The following is a 16,472-nucleotide window of genomic DNA, read 5'->3' on the forward strand; positions in this document are numbered from 1 at the left end:
ATCTTTTCAAAATAAATGAAAAATGCCTCTACATCTCTTTCCTCAAACTTAGGGGAGCTTGCACAAATTTAAACAGCTCCCCATTGGGTCTTGGGTTGGAGACAGGTCGTTCCTCATCAGAATTTTCATCAGGGTCGAGGCCACGCTTTTTTTTTAGTTCCAACTTTTAAGCTGGCATTCCCTTTCTCTCTCTCGCCCTTTCTCTTGCTGCTTTACTTGCTCCCATTGAAATGCCCTTTCTTTTTCCTTTTCTTCTCTTTCTTTTGCTCTTTCTTTTGCCCATTTTCTCTTCTGCCACTCTGCTTGCTCCCTTCAGAATACCCTTTCTCTTACCTTTTCCTCTCTCAGCTATTCTAGTTCTAACATCTTCCTATCCAACTGAATAGGTGAACCTTGTCTTCTTCCGATTTTTCTCATCCCTCTGGCTCTTTCACTTCTATCTTCAGCTGTCTGCCCACCAGTCTCTAAATTTCAGTTCTCCTAGCTTTTGATCTAATATCTATCTTCAAGTGTTCCACCACACTTAACAGCTCGCCATTGGATAACACCTTTAAAGAATCATAATTTATTCCAGACTGTTACACAAATGCATTTGCATCAAAAGTAGCCATTCCGGTAGTGTAAACTTTAATGCATAAGGACCCTGGCATTTTCCTTTTCCCCTTTTCAACAATTATTACACCACTTAGAATTGCACTTTGTCGGCTTTGAGTTATCCCGAATGAGCCCCCAATTATATGTTACGACTGAAGTTGGAGGAATGCACTGTCTTTCTCTAGTTCCACTACTCCACTGGTCACAACATATATTTTAATGTTTTACCCAGTTACCGAAATGGCCAATTAAATACATTATCTATATTAGTTCCAGAATAAAAATTCACCAACCAGGTTTATTTAATAAACAACAAAATTATTGAATATGTCTTGTTTTATAATAAATCAACAAAGATGCAAAGCTTATTAACACAATTTGAAATATGTAAGCATAAACTTCATGAGCTCTTCTAAAATAACCTAACACACAAAGAAATAATAAAGACAAATGTAAAAACTGGTTTATTTATTTTATTTAGATATACAGCACTGAAACAGGCCCTTCGGCCCACCGAGTCTGTGCCGACCAACAACCACCCATTTATACTAATCCTACATTAACCCTATATTCTCTACCACATCCCCACCATTCTCCTACCACCTACTGCAGAGATCAATTTAAAACAAAATACTTTGGCCAAGTTATTGTCAATTCTTGAAGAATAAGATATGGAATTCTCCCAATGACCTTCGTTGTGGAGTCCTGGTACACATAGACAGGTGTCATTAGACACATGCTGTTGTCACTGGGATCTTTTCAGAAGCACCTCATTCAGGAGATGTCGAGAGGAAGTCTTCCAGAAGCTTCAAAGAGAAATGCTGCAACAGTTTCTCCAGTTCTCACACTGGATTCTCAGAGTTTCTCAAAGAGGTGGAACAGGATGAGTTGGGTGGCTTTTCTCTTAGCAGGCTATACACCAACTGACCTTTCAAACAGTCCAGCCTCAAAACAGAAAGCAAAAACTCCAGACAACCATAAACCTAGATATATGACTTCTGTGTAAGCCAGCAAGGCTCCTTATGTTTATTTAACCTTTATTGTCTCTTCCAGTAAGTGTTTTGTTAAAAACAAATCCAAAATGTCCTTCCAATAACCTTTAAAGAAACTAAACCCAGGCATCTCTTCAGTCTTTCAAATGAACCAATTTTCACAATCTTTAAACGCGAGTCCTCAAAAAATATTAATAATGGAAGCACCTTCATGACTATGTTTCTATGAAACCATATTTGTTTTGCATGTTAAACAGGATCGACTGCTTGCAGGTTTTGTTCACTTTTGGCAACAGATGCTCAGAGTTTCATTTTTAGATGCCCTTTAGTTTTGTACCTATTCCTTTCTCAGTTGAGTAACACAAGCACTCCCTTCCACTTTCATCTACTGGCAGCTGTATGCCACACTATTTTAAGCCGCACTGTTTGGTCATTCCAAAGTCTAACAATGTGGTCAACTACAACGTGCTGATTAATGGCTGTGCTACAGGCAATCTCACTTCATATAAGTCATCAATTATGTTGTCTACCTGTTCCTCTATTTCTTGTAACTTTCACTTGATGTTTCAGTTGCCCTTTGAGGGAGTCATGTACTTTTACACATTCATTGTCATCTATCCCTGTATAGGTATAATTAGTGTCTGTCAATGCTACTTTTAATACATCTTAATTATCTCTTAATATCTGGGACATCAAGTTTCCTGGCAGCCAATAATAAATGTGAGTAAGATATTATTTAACCAGATTTTAGATAGAACTGATTCAATCAACCTTATGTCATATAGACTTGTTATTAGGAGGTCCATCAGTAAGTGTGCACTATTTTGCTTTTGTTGCATATTCTTACATTGTGCATTTCCATTAGTTTAAGAAAGGCTATAGTGGTTCATTCCTTCAGGACATCCGCCTAATGTTTGTGGTTTCATTGGAAAAGCCTGATAGCCATCCTTGTTCATCCAAGAGGAGTCTTGCTGGTTGACTGTTTTAGTCGCATCTGTCTGTAGCTGCTTCTCACGAATGTTTCCTGCTGTTGCTTCAACTTACATAAACCTTACTTGGCCTGCTGCTTTAATCTTGCTGTTCCATCAATATGTTTTCCCAATGGGAATGGTCATATATTGAGAGTTTTTTTGGAGCCAGGAAAGGAAGACCAGCCGAGGAATAAAAACAAGAAATGCTGGAAATACTCAGCAGGTCTGGCAGCACCTGTGGAGAGAGAAGCAGAGTTAACGTTTCAGGTCAGTGAAACTTCTTCAGAACTAGCAGATATGAGAAATGTGAAAGGTTTTAAGCAAGTAAAGTGGGGATGGGGCAAGAGATAACAAAAGAGAAGGTGTTCATAGGACAAGGTCACAGAGAATAACTGACCAGAAGGTCATGGAACAAAGGCAAACGGTATGTTAATGGTGTGTTGAAAGACAAAGCATTAGTAGAGAGACGGTGTGAATAGACTGTAAAGCACACAGCACTCCAAGCACAAATATTTAAAAAAATATTAAAAAACAGAGGAATGTCTGATCATGTGAACATTTGAGTGTTTCATTAAAAGCACCCTAATCACAGTATGCTATGCATGAAAATGGAATAGTGTAGGTCAGATGGTTTCACAGGTCAGTGCAACATCGAGGGCCGAAGGGCCTGTACTGCGCTGTAATGTTCTAATTCTAATTCTTATCGGTAGTTCTTGAAAGAAGGCATTCCAGGATGTTCAACAGCCAACAGAGCCTCAATAGCGATGTCCAACCATATCAATAGGCATTTTCCCACCTATCCAACAATGGCTTTGGGTAACATGTAACCAAAATTTGAAAGACCCAATGACACTACCAGGCAGCAATAGCTTTTTTTTTTAGAACATTACAGCGCAGTACAGGCCCTTCGGCCCTCGATGTTGCGCCGACCTGTGAAACCATCTGACCTACACTATTCCATTTTCATCCATATGTTTATCCAATGACCACTTAAATGCCCTTAAAGTTGGCGAGTATACTACTGTTGCAGGCAGGGCGTTCCATGCCCCTACTACTCTCTGAGTAAAGAAACTACCTCTAACATCTGTCCTATATCTATCACCCCTCAACTTAAAGCTATGTCCCCTCCTGTTTGCTATCACCATCCGAGGAAAAAGACGCTCACTATCCACCCTATCTAACCCTCTGATTATCTTATATGTCTCTATTAAGTCACCTCTCCTCCTCCTTCTCTCCAACGAAAACAACCTCAAGTCCCTCAGCCTTTCCTCGTAAGACCTTCCCTCCATACCAAGCAACATCCTGGCAACAGCTTCTAGCCTGCCTCCACCTCCTTCCAGGCATAGTGCAATGTCCCTTGTCAGCATGCTACCATCAAGTGGCAAACAGGTTCACCCTTCTCACAACCATCTACTCAGTAGCCACGGAGTTGGGCACTGGGCAGTTGTCATTTGCCTTCAGACCCATGTCTGCACATTGGAGTTTCCCCTTCAGTCCTTGCCTAAACTACCAATAGGTCCAAGTGCCTCTTGGACGTTTCTAAACAATTTACGCCCCTATTCTTCCATCTACATCCCTTCAAATTACACCTAAATATAATTTTACACTCCGACTACTAATGTAACCCTGCACCAGTCCAAAGATACACTGAAGTGGTGACTAATCATACCAATAGGGGACAAACAAACTTTGACTGTGATTCACACATTACCATTCCGACAAGATTTGCAATATTTCTTAGCCATTCAGAACAGACCAACATGAGTCCTTGAAAATCATCCCTAATATATTGCTCTATCACATTATTTGTCAATATCTTTCCATTGTAACTTCCTATGTCCACATATCCCATTCAATTTTCCGATGTCATCACAAATTGATGATAACCCAATCAGATTACTCAAAATGCTGTAAATAAATTTTCATCTGGCATTTTTTTCTCCAGTAATCAAAATGTCTCATGTACAAATGAGGTTTTAAGCAAATCGAAAATCCAAAGAATACACTAACAGTTTTAACTTTACCCAATGATTTGTCTTGTGTTTTTTGATACCTTTACTAAAGATCTCACTTCAAGGCCTCGCCTCTTTCAAAAGCCATGGCTTCTGCTGGATATTTTTAACCACACAACAATTAAGAGAGCCTTCAATTGTACCACTGCATTCAGAGGATGTGCAGTTGGCAGAATTTCCCAGCATGCAGTGTGTTTCAATAAGAGTTGAAAGGGACATCCCTACATCTGTTAATGATTTAAGGGTTTGAAAGAAAGGAGGTTGAATTCTCAAAATTTTAATTGCAGGCAAGTGAATAACAAAACTTTTTTTCTGTTATCAATTCCTCACATAATAAAAACATCTGTTAGTACAAGTAAACAGAAACACTAATGATCGTGACTTCACTGATGACAATTAGAAAGGAAGAGATTGTTTATGAAGAATGGATGGCTGTTTATTGCTATTAAAGATATCACTGGGAAATTTGGTTTAAAAATCTCCTCTGAACCATTTTAAGGCATTAGGATATTGGAAATTGCATAAATGATTAACTTTTGAGCACTTTTGAGGTAATTTTTGTTTAGTTATGGAAATGTTTATTAAGACTCTTTGACACAAGCTGGATTCCAAATCAGGAAACTGCACATCCCTGGCCCAAGATTTTCTGTCGATTCATCTTAAAAATCAAGAAATTTAAACTGGAATGCTTTAAGGCAGAAACAAAGAAGCTGATAAGAAGGAAGAGTGATGCAGGGATACCTAATGCTGCAGTCAGGTCAGGGGACTGATGTTGGAGTTTCATTCTCCCAGATACCCTCACACCACTGTTACACCCTATTTTCCCAATACTGCTGGACACAACTGGCCCAATTACAAAACTGCCTCCTGAGTTCTGCTGGATCCCAGGACCTCTCCACTCCCAGGTCATCTGACCATCAGTTTCAGTGCTTAGATACTCCAATATTGCATTCCCAGTGCTCTGATCCCAGAGCCAATTCTAATGCTTCCAGACCCTGAAATCTTTCTCCCCAGTGTCCCCACATCCCAACATTCATTTCCCAGTGATACCTTTTCCAGGACTGGCCCCATTAGTCTTAGAATTTCCCTCTCTTATGTTGCTGGACCCCTGAAACAACTCCACAAAATATGGCTAGGCTCCAAGTCTCATCCACAATAATGTCACACTTTGAATCTCTCCCCAATGCTCCCAAGTCCCAGAGTCGTCATCCCTGCTGATAAAGCAGCATCTCTGGCATTGGATAATATTTCTGGGTGAATGTCAGAGACTAGGATGAAAAGGGTTAATCAGGGATCCTGCAGCAGGCTTGATTAATTCTCCAAAGAGACCTATTAGTGTGGTATTGCTATGCTGTTTTTATAGGTTAACCTTTAACTTAAAAAAGCACAATATAAGTTTTAACCATAATATTTTGAATTAAACAATGTCTGGAATGAGAGATCTGCAGGTACAATGTAACAAAAGTTTACATGTGCTTGTACTTGCTGTCCATCAGACCTCAGACCTCACATACTGCTGAATGCAAACTTATGTACTTCACTTGGGGGTGGTGGAGGGAAAACAGAGGCAACTATTTGGAATGTGCAGACAAACTCTCCAGGAACAGAAAGTACTGGAGTGACAGGATTGACACCGTTTAAAGGGTAAACCTGCAACCCGACTCTCCTACTCCCACTCCCTTTCAGAATAGCTACTCCGCTAAGTACGTGGGATTTGCCAACTCATCCAGTATTAACTTATCAATTAGATTTCAATAGGGATGTGCACTCCAGACTGGCCTCCCATCTTCCAACTTCCAATACATGATCAAGACTCTATCGCCCATATCCTAACTTGCACCAAGTCCCGTTCACTCATCACCACTTTGCTCACTGACTCACATTGGCTCCCAGACCATCAACGCCTCAATTTTAAAATTCTCATCCTTGTGATCAAATCCCTCCATGGCCTTGCTGCTCCCCATCTCTGTAACCTCCTCCAAGAAATCTGCAATCCTGCAACTCTAACCTCTTGGGCAACCCACACTTCCTTTGGCCCACCATCAACAGCCATGCCTTCAGCTGTCTTGGCTCTGAGCTTTGGCATTCCCTCCCTCCACCTTCACTAAGACACTCCTTAAAATCTAGATCTTTGGCCAAGCATTTAGTCACCTGTCCTAATGTCTCCTTCTTTGGCTCAGTGTCAATTTTTGCCTGATAATCCCATGAAGTGCCTTGAGATGTTTTGCTATATTAAAGACACATTAGAAATACAAATTGCTGGTGTTAATTCTGAAATGCCAGCTACCCATTTCTTGCTTGGAAGGCAGACAGCCAGCAATAGGAAATCAGGGAAGTGGGAATCCTTGGCTGCTCAATTCCTGCCTCATGCTATTTTCAGGCGGGCCTGTGAACAGGCAAGCAGCCAATGCTACTCTATGAACTTCATATCCATTTTAGTGGAGGGTTGGTGCAAGACAGAAAGAGTCAAGTCCATCCCCCCTCACCCAATATTCTTAAAGGGACACAAACCTATACTTCAGCAGTAAAACAACATAGGGGCTAGAATCGATAGCCCCCAAATTTTGGCATGGGGATCACGATGGGCACAGGATAAATTGCACAACTGAAGTTTTTGCAGGCAGCATGCAAATTTGTACTTTCTGCTCATTTCCATGAGGCATGCAGTCACTCATCAGTGCATTCAGTACTGCACCATACGCCTCATCAGTGGGCCCAAATTCATGCGAGGCCAATACCACTTAAAGCCGGACCATACCTCTTCAAGGAGAGGTGAATTCCAGCTGCAGAGACTGGGTGTTGCTTGGCAAGATTGGAAAAACTTAAGGAAGTGCCTGAAAAGGCACAAGAGGCAAGAGAGCGTACCCGCAGGTTTTCTGATGCTGCGCTGGAGTTGCTGGTGCAGGAGGTGGACTGGAGGAGAGGTTCTCCTCCCTCAGGAGACCCTCCAGTCAGCTGTTCAGAAGGCAGTGGGAGCAGGTTGCCGTGGTGGTCAATGCCAACAGCCTGGTGCAGTGGATCTGGAGGCAGTACTGCAAGAAATTTAATGACCGGACATGAGTGGTCAATGTCAATAAATAATATCATCACATACCAAGTACTACCAACTGATCACTAGCCTCATGCACTGCTTCAACCACTTGTCTACCAACAATATATATATCAACCACAATTGAAACCTTACCCTTAGTACTCCTGAAGCTGCACACACACATCTCACACCTACCAATTCTGCCAGCTGTTCAACTGTAGTAGGCATATCACCCAAACACATTGTACCTCATTCACTGACACACTTCCCTCTCTTTTGCAAGAGAACATAAGAAATAGGAGCAGGAGTAGGCCATTCAGCCCCTCAGGCCTGCCCCGCCATTCAATAAGATTATGACTGATCTGTCCCAGGCCTCAACTCCTCTTTTGGGTCTGCTCTGCATACCCTTCGACTCCCCGAGATTTCAAAAATCTGTCTACCTCTTCCTTAAATACATTTAGCGACCTAGCCTCCACAACTCTGAGGCAGAGAATTCCAGAGATTCAACACCCTCTGAGAAAAGAAATTCCTTCACATCTCAGTTTTAAGTGTGTACCCCTTATTCTGTAACTATGTCCCCTAGTTTGAGATTCCCCCACTAGTGGAAACATATTCTCAACATCTACCCTGTCAAGTACACTTAAAATCTTATGTTTCGATAAGATCACTTCTCATTCTTCTCATCTCCAATGAAGAAAGGCCTAACCTGTTCAGTCGTTCTTGATAAGACATTCCCTTCATCCCAGGAATCAGCCTAGTGAACCTTTTCTGAACTGCCACCAATGCTAGTATATCCTTCCTTAAATACGGGGACCAAAACTGTACACAGTACTCCAGGTGTGGCCTCACCAACACCCTGTACAGTTGTAACAAGACTTCCCTATTTTTAAACTCTAACCCCCTAGCAATAAAGGCCAAAATTCCATTTGCCTTCCTAATTACTTGCTGCTAATCTTTTGTGTTTCATGCACAAGAATACCCAGATCCCTCTGTACTGCGGTATTTTGTAGCCTTTCTCCATCTAAATAATAATCTTCCTTTTTATTCTTCCTACCAAAGTGGATTACCTCACACTTTCCCACATTGAAATCCATCTGCCAAGTTTTTGCCCACTCACTTAACCTATCTATATCCCTTTGCAGATTCTTTGTGTCCTCATCTCAACATGTCTTCCCACCTATTTTTGTATCATCAGCAAATTTGGATACACTACACTCTGTCCCTTCCTCCAAGTCATTAATATAGATGGTAAATATTTGAGGCCCTAGGACCGATCCTTGTGGCACCCCACTAGCTACGGCTTTCCAACCTGAAAACAAAACCATTGATCCCGATTCTCTGCCTTCTGCGTGTTAGCCAATCTTCAATCCATGCCAACACATTACCCTCAATACCCTGAGCTCTTATTTTGTGCAATAACCTTTTATGTGGCGCCTTCTGAAAATCCAAATACACAACATCTACCAGTTCCCCTTCATCCACTCTGCTTGTTATATCCTCAAAGAACTTGAACAAATTCGTCAAACATGATTTCCCTTTCATAAAACCATGTTGACTCTGTTTGATTGCATTATGTTTTTCTAAATGTCCTGCTATTTCTTCCTTAGTAATGGACTCTAGCATTTTCCCACTGACAGATGTTAAGCTAATCGGTCTATAGTTTCCAGAAGGTGGCAGATAATAGGTGGCAGTAGTAGCTAACTGGTAGAGAGCAGGCATGGCTGCAAGTGCTGATCCCATGGAGGAGATGGTGCTGGAGATGATAGGATCAGCCATCACTTAGGCCACAACCAGTGGCGTCACTGAAGCCATTCAGGATGACTCTGTATTCCTGCCTAATGCACCTTCTCAAATCCCACTTCACCCTTATTCTGCAATATGGTATGATGTACAAGCTGAACATGGTGGCTGCTAGTGGTGCCTGAGCCTGAAGGGCTAGAAGAGGAGCAGACTGAGGAGGAATAAACACCATCATGTGATCTGACACTTGCAGCCATCAGATCAGATACTGGCACAGCGTGTACCTTAAAGGAGAGGATGGAGGCAGGTTCTGCACATAGTGAGTCACCAGCTACAAGTGGGCTGCTGTCAGGTGCAGGATCGGAATCCCCTGCCCCCAACGCCCCCCCCCCCCAAACAAACTGGACTATAAAACTGGACTTTGTGGAGTAGGGGGAATGAACCCCAACCCCCACTGACAATAGTACTGTGAATGAGAGCCAAACCTAAACACAAAGCACACAGAGGCAGGCTGCATTTGATGGGTCAATTTTCAAACATTCCAACATCACAACAGAACTGATACTGTTAAAGGACTGGAATTTGGGACATTATAACAGTGACACAGGATAACTGCCATTATGTTAAGTAGTCGGGGAGGCCATTGTTAGAACTAACTGGCCCCAGATATGTCAAGACAGGAGAGAAACCTTTGTCGTGTATATCAACTCTGGAGCCTGGGCTACCTCACCTTGGTGGAGTTCATTGTTCTCAGTCATGGAAATAACATCAGCACTAAATGGATCTGTCTGGACCAGGCAGGTAACAGAGGAAAGAGATTAAAAGGTGCTAAGTGCTGACCATCCAGCAGGATGGCTACAGGAGTTGTGTTTATGATATTTCAATAAGGATCATCAACAGCCCCGACAAACAAATTTCTCTGCAGCACCTGTGGAAGAGCCTGTCACTCTAGAATTGGCCTTTATAGCCACTCCAGGCGCTGCTTCACAAACCACTGGCCACCTCCAGGCGCTTATCCATTGTCTCTAGAGATAAGGAGGCCAAAGAAGAAGATCATAAAAAGGACAAGATCGAAAGGTTTGGCAATGCAGTTATATGAAGGAGGACAGGGACTGGTCATCTCAGGTCCAGGCCTACAATCAACATTGGTAATAAAAACAAGAAATGCTGGAACCACTCAGCAGGTCTGGCAGCATCAGTGGAAAGAGAAGCAGAGTTAACGTTTCGGGTCAGTGACCCTTCTTCGGAACTTCTTCACTGACCCAAAACGTTAACTCTGCTTCTCTTTCCACAGATGCTGCCAGACCTGCTGAGTGGTTCCAGCATTTCTTGTTTTTATTTCAGATTTCCAGCATCCGCAGTATTTTTGCTTTTATCAACATTGGTAATGATCAGCCGTGTGGGTGATTGTAAGTTTTTCAGTCAAATCTTGAAAGGGTTTGTATTGTGGGGGCTGCAGTCGGAAGAAGGGTCAAAGTTGGTCATCTTGACTCAAGACCTACAATCAACACCAGGACCGACCGGCCGTGTGGGTTCAGCCAAATCGTAGTGATCTTGGTCTGAGGGATTGGGACAAAAGCGTACTGTTTTTGCCTGAAATTTGTAAGTTTGAGCCAAGTGGTAGTGACTTTGTTTTGGGTAACTGGGAACAGTGGTCAAATCGCTGAAGGGTGCAGCTGGGAATTGGGATGTCAACTTTAACTTAAGCAGGAGGCTTTGTACTGAGGACAGTTTTGTTTTATTTCTGTTTCAACTAACCATAGAGGTGTCTGTATTAGGGATATTATTGGATTCAATAGAACAACAATTCATGGTTAAGCCAAACCCTGTGTTGTGTGCAATTTTGTTCTTGTAATTCCTAAAGTCCAAGAACTGTAGTAAGGGGGTACGGGAACAGAACCTTTTGTGCAGGCCAGGGGTAAAGGATAGATTGGGTACTAGCTGCCTGGAGGGTGAGGTTGCACATGTGTTTTGCTGAAGGGAACTCAAACGAGGACTTTGATAGGGTGATGTACAGGAAAAAGCTGATGAGCATGCGCACAGAAATGCTTGGTGTATTGGCAGGCCTGCCAGAGAGCCTGTTGTTACTGTCAAGGAGCATGGAGGAGGCCAACACCAACCTGGCACAGGGCTTTGTGCAGAGCTTGGAGCCATCTTTTCCAGTGTGGAACATACAAATTAGGAGCAGGAGTAGGCCACTCGACCCCTCGAGCCTGCTCCGCCATTCAATAAGATCATGGCTGATCTGATTGTAACCTCAACTCCACATTGTCGCCTATCCCAGATAACATTTCACCCCCCTGCTCATCAAGAATCTATCTACTTCTGCCTTAAAAATATTTAAAGAATCTGCTTCCACTGCCTTTTGAGGAAGAGTTCCAAAGACTGACGACCCTCCGAGAAAAAAAATTCTGATTTAGGTCTTAAATGGGCAACCCCTTATTTTTAAATAGTGACCCTCTACCCCAGAGAGCTGCGGAAGCTCAGTCATTGAGTATGGTTAAAGCAGAGATTGACAGATTTCTAAATACCAATGACATAAGGGGATATGAGGATAGTGTGGGAAAAAGGCATTGAAGTGGATGATCAGCCATGATCATATTGAATGGCAGGGCAGGCCACTCAGGATCTTATGTGTTTCAATCAAGTCGCCTCTTACTCTTCTAAATTCCAGTGGATACAAGCCTAGCCTGTCCATACTTTCCTCGTAAGACAGCCCGCCCATTCCAGGTATTAGTCTAGTAAACCTTGTCTGAACTGCTTCCAATGCATTTACATTCTTCCTTAAATAAGGAGACCAGTACTGTACACAGTACTCCAGATGTGGTCTCACCAATGCACTGTATAACTGAAGCATAACCCGCCTACCTTTGTATTCAATTCCCCTCGCAATAAAGAATAACATTCCATTAGCTTTCCTAATTACTTGCTGTACCTACATACTAACTTCTTGCAATTTGTGCACTAGGACATCCAGATCCCTCTGCATCTCAGAGCTCTGCAAGCTCACACCATTTAGATAATATGCTTCTTTTTTTTTCTTCCTGCCAAAATGGAAATTTCATATTTTCCTACTTTATACTCCATTTGCCAGATCTTTAGCCATTCACTTAACCTATCTATATCCTTTTGTAGCCTCATGTCTTTTTTTTCTTTTTCTTTTTAGAGATACAGCACTGAAACAGGCCCTTCGGCCCACCGAGTCTGTCTTCTTCACAACTTACTTTCCTACCTACCTTTGTGTCATCGGCAAATTTAGCAACCATATCTTTGGTTCCTTCATCCAAGTCATTTATATAAATTGTAAAAAGTTGAGGCCCCAGCGCTGATCCCTGTGACACACCACTCGTTACATCTTACCAATGAAAAAATTATCCATTTATGCCTACTCTGTTTCCTGTTAGCTAAACAATCTTCTATCCATGCCAATATGTTATCCCCTACACCATGAGCTTTTATTTTCCCCAATAACCTTTGAAGTGGCACCTTATCAAATGCCTTCTGGAAATCGAAGTACAGTACATCCACCAGTTCCCCTTTATTCACAGCACGTTACTTCTTCAAAGAACTCCAATAAATTAGTTAAACATGATTTCCCTTTCACAAAACCATGTTGACTCTGCCTGACTACCTTGATTATTTCCAAGTGCCCTGTTATAATGTCTTTGATAATAGCTTCTAACATTTTCCCTAAGACAAAAGAGAAGCGAACTGGCCAGTAGTTTCCTGCTTTCTGCCTCACTCCTTTTTTGAATAAAGGAGTGGTGGCCACCTCCATGAGAACACTTGTGGAGCAGAATGTGATGCAGCATCTGATGACCATGTCTCAGCTTCCATTGCAGCACCTGCAGAAGCCACCCAATGTCTGAGTGCTGCAGTGGGAGCTCAGACTCAGATCAGAAGATCACTGCTAATTGCCATGCAAGCCCAGCATGTTGCCATGCAGGATCAGATTGATGCCATCATGGCTGCAGATACCAGTGCTCAAAGGGGCTTTCAGAGTCTCACAGCTTGATGGACTGCTGTCATCTAGTAGATTACTAGGATTGCTGAATTGCCACTTGGGCAGTGGCAGTGGCTCCATGGAGTACGAACCTACGGTTCTTTCTCAGGATGACAGCATTCAGCTCCCACCACTGCCACTCCGCCAGTGCCCCTGATGTTGCCTCTCAGCCAGCCAGACCAGACTGCTGCCGCTCATGCTGAGGTGGTACAGTCTGATGTCGGATACTCAAGGCCCAGAGGCTGTCCTGCAATGTCATCTGCAGTCTCCCCCAATGAAAGTCATGAGCCTTCCACCAGCCACTGGGGCAGCACTAAATAGGAGCATTGTGACAGGCAAAAACACCCACAACACTAGCACTAAGGGAATGCATAAGGGCGATTAGTTGAATATTGCACGGAGTATTGGATGTGTTGTTGGATAAGGTTTGTATGAAATGGTTGCTTTTTGGTGTCTTTTATTTCAGTATTGTGGCCAAGAGGACACTGTGATGGTCCATAAGAGAGGTACGGTGGGGAGATGCTCAGCAATGGGGATCTGGGGATTCATTCAGGGAAACCAGAATATGCTTACTGACAGCCCATTCAGACAGATGTGCCAGTTACTTCCTTTCCCTCCTGATGTGTTTACTGAAGCTCTGGTGGTAAAGTGCCCTCATGATGGCCAGGTAATGCAGGATGCAGACCACCACAAATTAGAACACCTACTCGAGTGAGTACTGTAGGACTCCTCCCGAGCGGTTCAGACAGCCGAACCATTACTTCAGATGCCAATGGTCTGCTCTATGATGTTCCTCATTGCAGCATGGCACTTATTTTACGACCACCATCCACATGTGGTTGGAATGTGGAGAGGAGCCATGAACCAGGTGTTGAGCGGATAGCCCGCATCGCCCAGCAGCCACCCTCTGGTTCAATGTGGTGGATCAAAGATGGATGGAATTGCGGACAGGCACATGATGAAAGCATCATGACTTCTGCCAAGATAGCAGGCAGTCACCAACATGATGTTCGGGGCACAGTCACACACCAACAGCAGTTGAGCGAGTGCTACACTGTGGGGTTTTGGTGCATCTCCCCATTGATGTGCAGCGCTGACAAGGCCACATGCATGCAGTCAATGGCTCACTGCACCACAGGGATGCCCGCTATTCTGGCAAAACATGTCCACTCCTCCTGCTTTTCTCTGCTTAGAGAGAAGAAAATGAAGTCCTCTCTCTTGGCATACAGAGACTCAGTGACCCCCCAGATGCAGCAATGGACAGTGAATTGAGCTATGTTGGTAATGTCACCAGCTCCAGCCTGGAAGGATCCCCTGATGTAAAGCTTGAGGGCCATGGTCACCTTGACGGCCACTGGTAGCACCGTCCACATCCTGCTGTGAGGTTGCAAGATATGGCTCAGTTTGGTGACCTTGTTGAATTACAGCCACTGAACACACTGATCCTGGCTGAGGTGCAGGTAGGCGAAGTGCTCTGTGACGACCCTAGGGAAGGCCTCCTGTTGAGAGCCCTCCTCCTCCTCCCTCTGCGAGTAGCTTGCCTTCTTAGCTGTCTCTGTTCCATCTCCCTCTGATGCTACAGCCCATGGAAAACTGCAACTATTGGGCTATAGAAAATGGGGTTCTCAGAGGTCTTTGAGAAGCACACAATGATGTTTGATTGCCTTTAAGAGTGATGTCCCTTTAAGATCTTAGTATGCTAATGAGCTGTGCAAGGATGCAGTCATGTGACTATAAGCCTGAGGTACTCTAACTGTAACACCTAGAGTAAAGTTCTGTAAATAGTCAGCTCTGTACTTTATATAATGTTTATCTGTAATAAACCTATTTGAGATCTTCAACCAACTGAACTGTACACATCTCATTTATGTTGCATCAGACAACATAAAAATAACTCATTACATGGTGGCAGCAAGTCTGCATGGAAACCACAAACGTTCTACCTTGTAGACATGAGCAGACCAGCAGTGGCAGGACTATCAGTTGTAAGGACCTCAACATCATAACTATCCATGAGGTCACCAAGGTACCAATTACAGCAGAAGAGACCAAGGGTACCTACATTGAGTCACAGTTCCTTCAGGATCGTTGTGGTTCTGGTTTGGAGAGTATCAGCCCCTTCTCAGAGATGGCACTCCGAGAGAGTAAAGATCCCAACTCAGATGGTGGAAGTCCTTTGTCAACAGGCAGTCTTTCTTTACACTTCGGTGACTCAGAAGAAGAGACTGACATTATCACTAATAGAAGCAAAGGCTGGCAGTGCGGAGCATTGCCAAGGGGAAATCACCAAGGACCGGAATGCAGTTGTAGAATCTGACCAGCATTAAATGGTGCAGTCTGGAAACCCAGTAACAGCACAACTATGCCGTGCCTCCACTTCTGTTCCATAGAGAACTGCCAGCACCACCATGAGCCAGAATGGAGAGGTACCTCCATGAGGCCAAGTACTCTCCCCCCAACAAGTTCTTGACCTTCAGCCCCAAGCCTTCAGATCGGAGGATGAAGAGAGGCAGAGGAGGAATGAGTTAAAGCATTGTCTATTGGCTCTTCGAGATGAGGTGCCAGAACTTTCCAAAAATGACTAGGCTCCAAAAGTGGTCATTTTGAGAAAAATAACAGAGTAGATTAGCAGGCTGAAAGCCGAGCAACAGAAACTGAAGCAGAGAGGGATAAACTTAAGAATAGCAACAGCTGAGACACAAATTCTCCAAGCAAGAGTTGTCAAAGCACTGACATGATATATGGACTCTGAAGCCTCTGTACATGTAAATTTCATAATCTCTATTCATGTGTAAATAATTTTGATACTATCCACTGTTGCCGGCCGCAACTTCAAAGCGCCCGCGGGAGATGGCTCGGAGAGCATCTGCAGCGCACTGTCGGCAATGCTGCATGCCTCTATTTAAACCACTGCAAAAAACCCTTAGCGAATGTAATCACTTCTGTAAGTCTGCCAAAAGATGCTTCACCTCCCGAAGGACATGGATGAGCTTTCCGGACATCGATGGTGGGCACTGAGGAAATGGCTTATTACCTGCACCCGCTTTCCCCCCCCACTTCACCTCCCCGTCCCCTTCCCTGCTCCACCCTCTCAGCTCACCCCCTCACAACCCCATCCCAGCCCCCCCC

The 16,472-nt window shown here is 43.5% G+C and overlaps 1 long non-coding RNA gene across 2 annotated transcripts in view; it reads right to left on the reverse strand.

The window, feature by feature from the left end:
* Positions 1–1,062: 1,062 nt before the first annotated feature.
* The window catches only part of LOC137377938 (uncharacterized), a 259,765-nt gene continuing 244,355 nt past the window's right edge, over positions 1,063–16,472 (reverse strand). For both annotated transcript variants that reach the window (XR_010976523.1, XR_010976522.1), the window contains 2 exons: positions 7,435–7,601; positions 1,063–2,792 (listed from right to left, as the gene is read on the reverse strand). This is a non-coding gene — a long non-coding RNA (uncharacterized lncRNA). The remainder of the gene's footprint in view (positions 2,793–7,434; positions 7,602–16,472) is intronic.

Source organism: Heterodontus francisci, chromosome 15, assembly GCF_036365525.1.
Source record: "Heterodontus francisci isolate sHetFra1 chromosome 15, sHetFra1.hap1, whole genome shotgun sequence".
Classification (NCBI taxonomy): Eukaryota; Metazoa; Chordata; class Chondrichthyes; order Heterodontiformes; family Heterodontidae; genus Heterodontus; species Heterodontus francisci.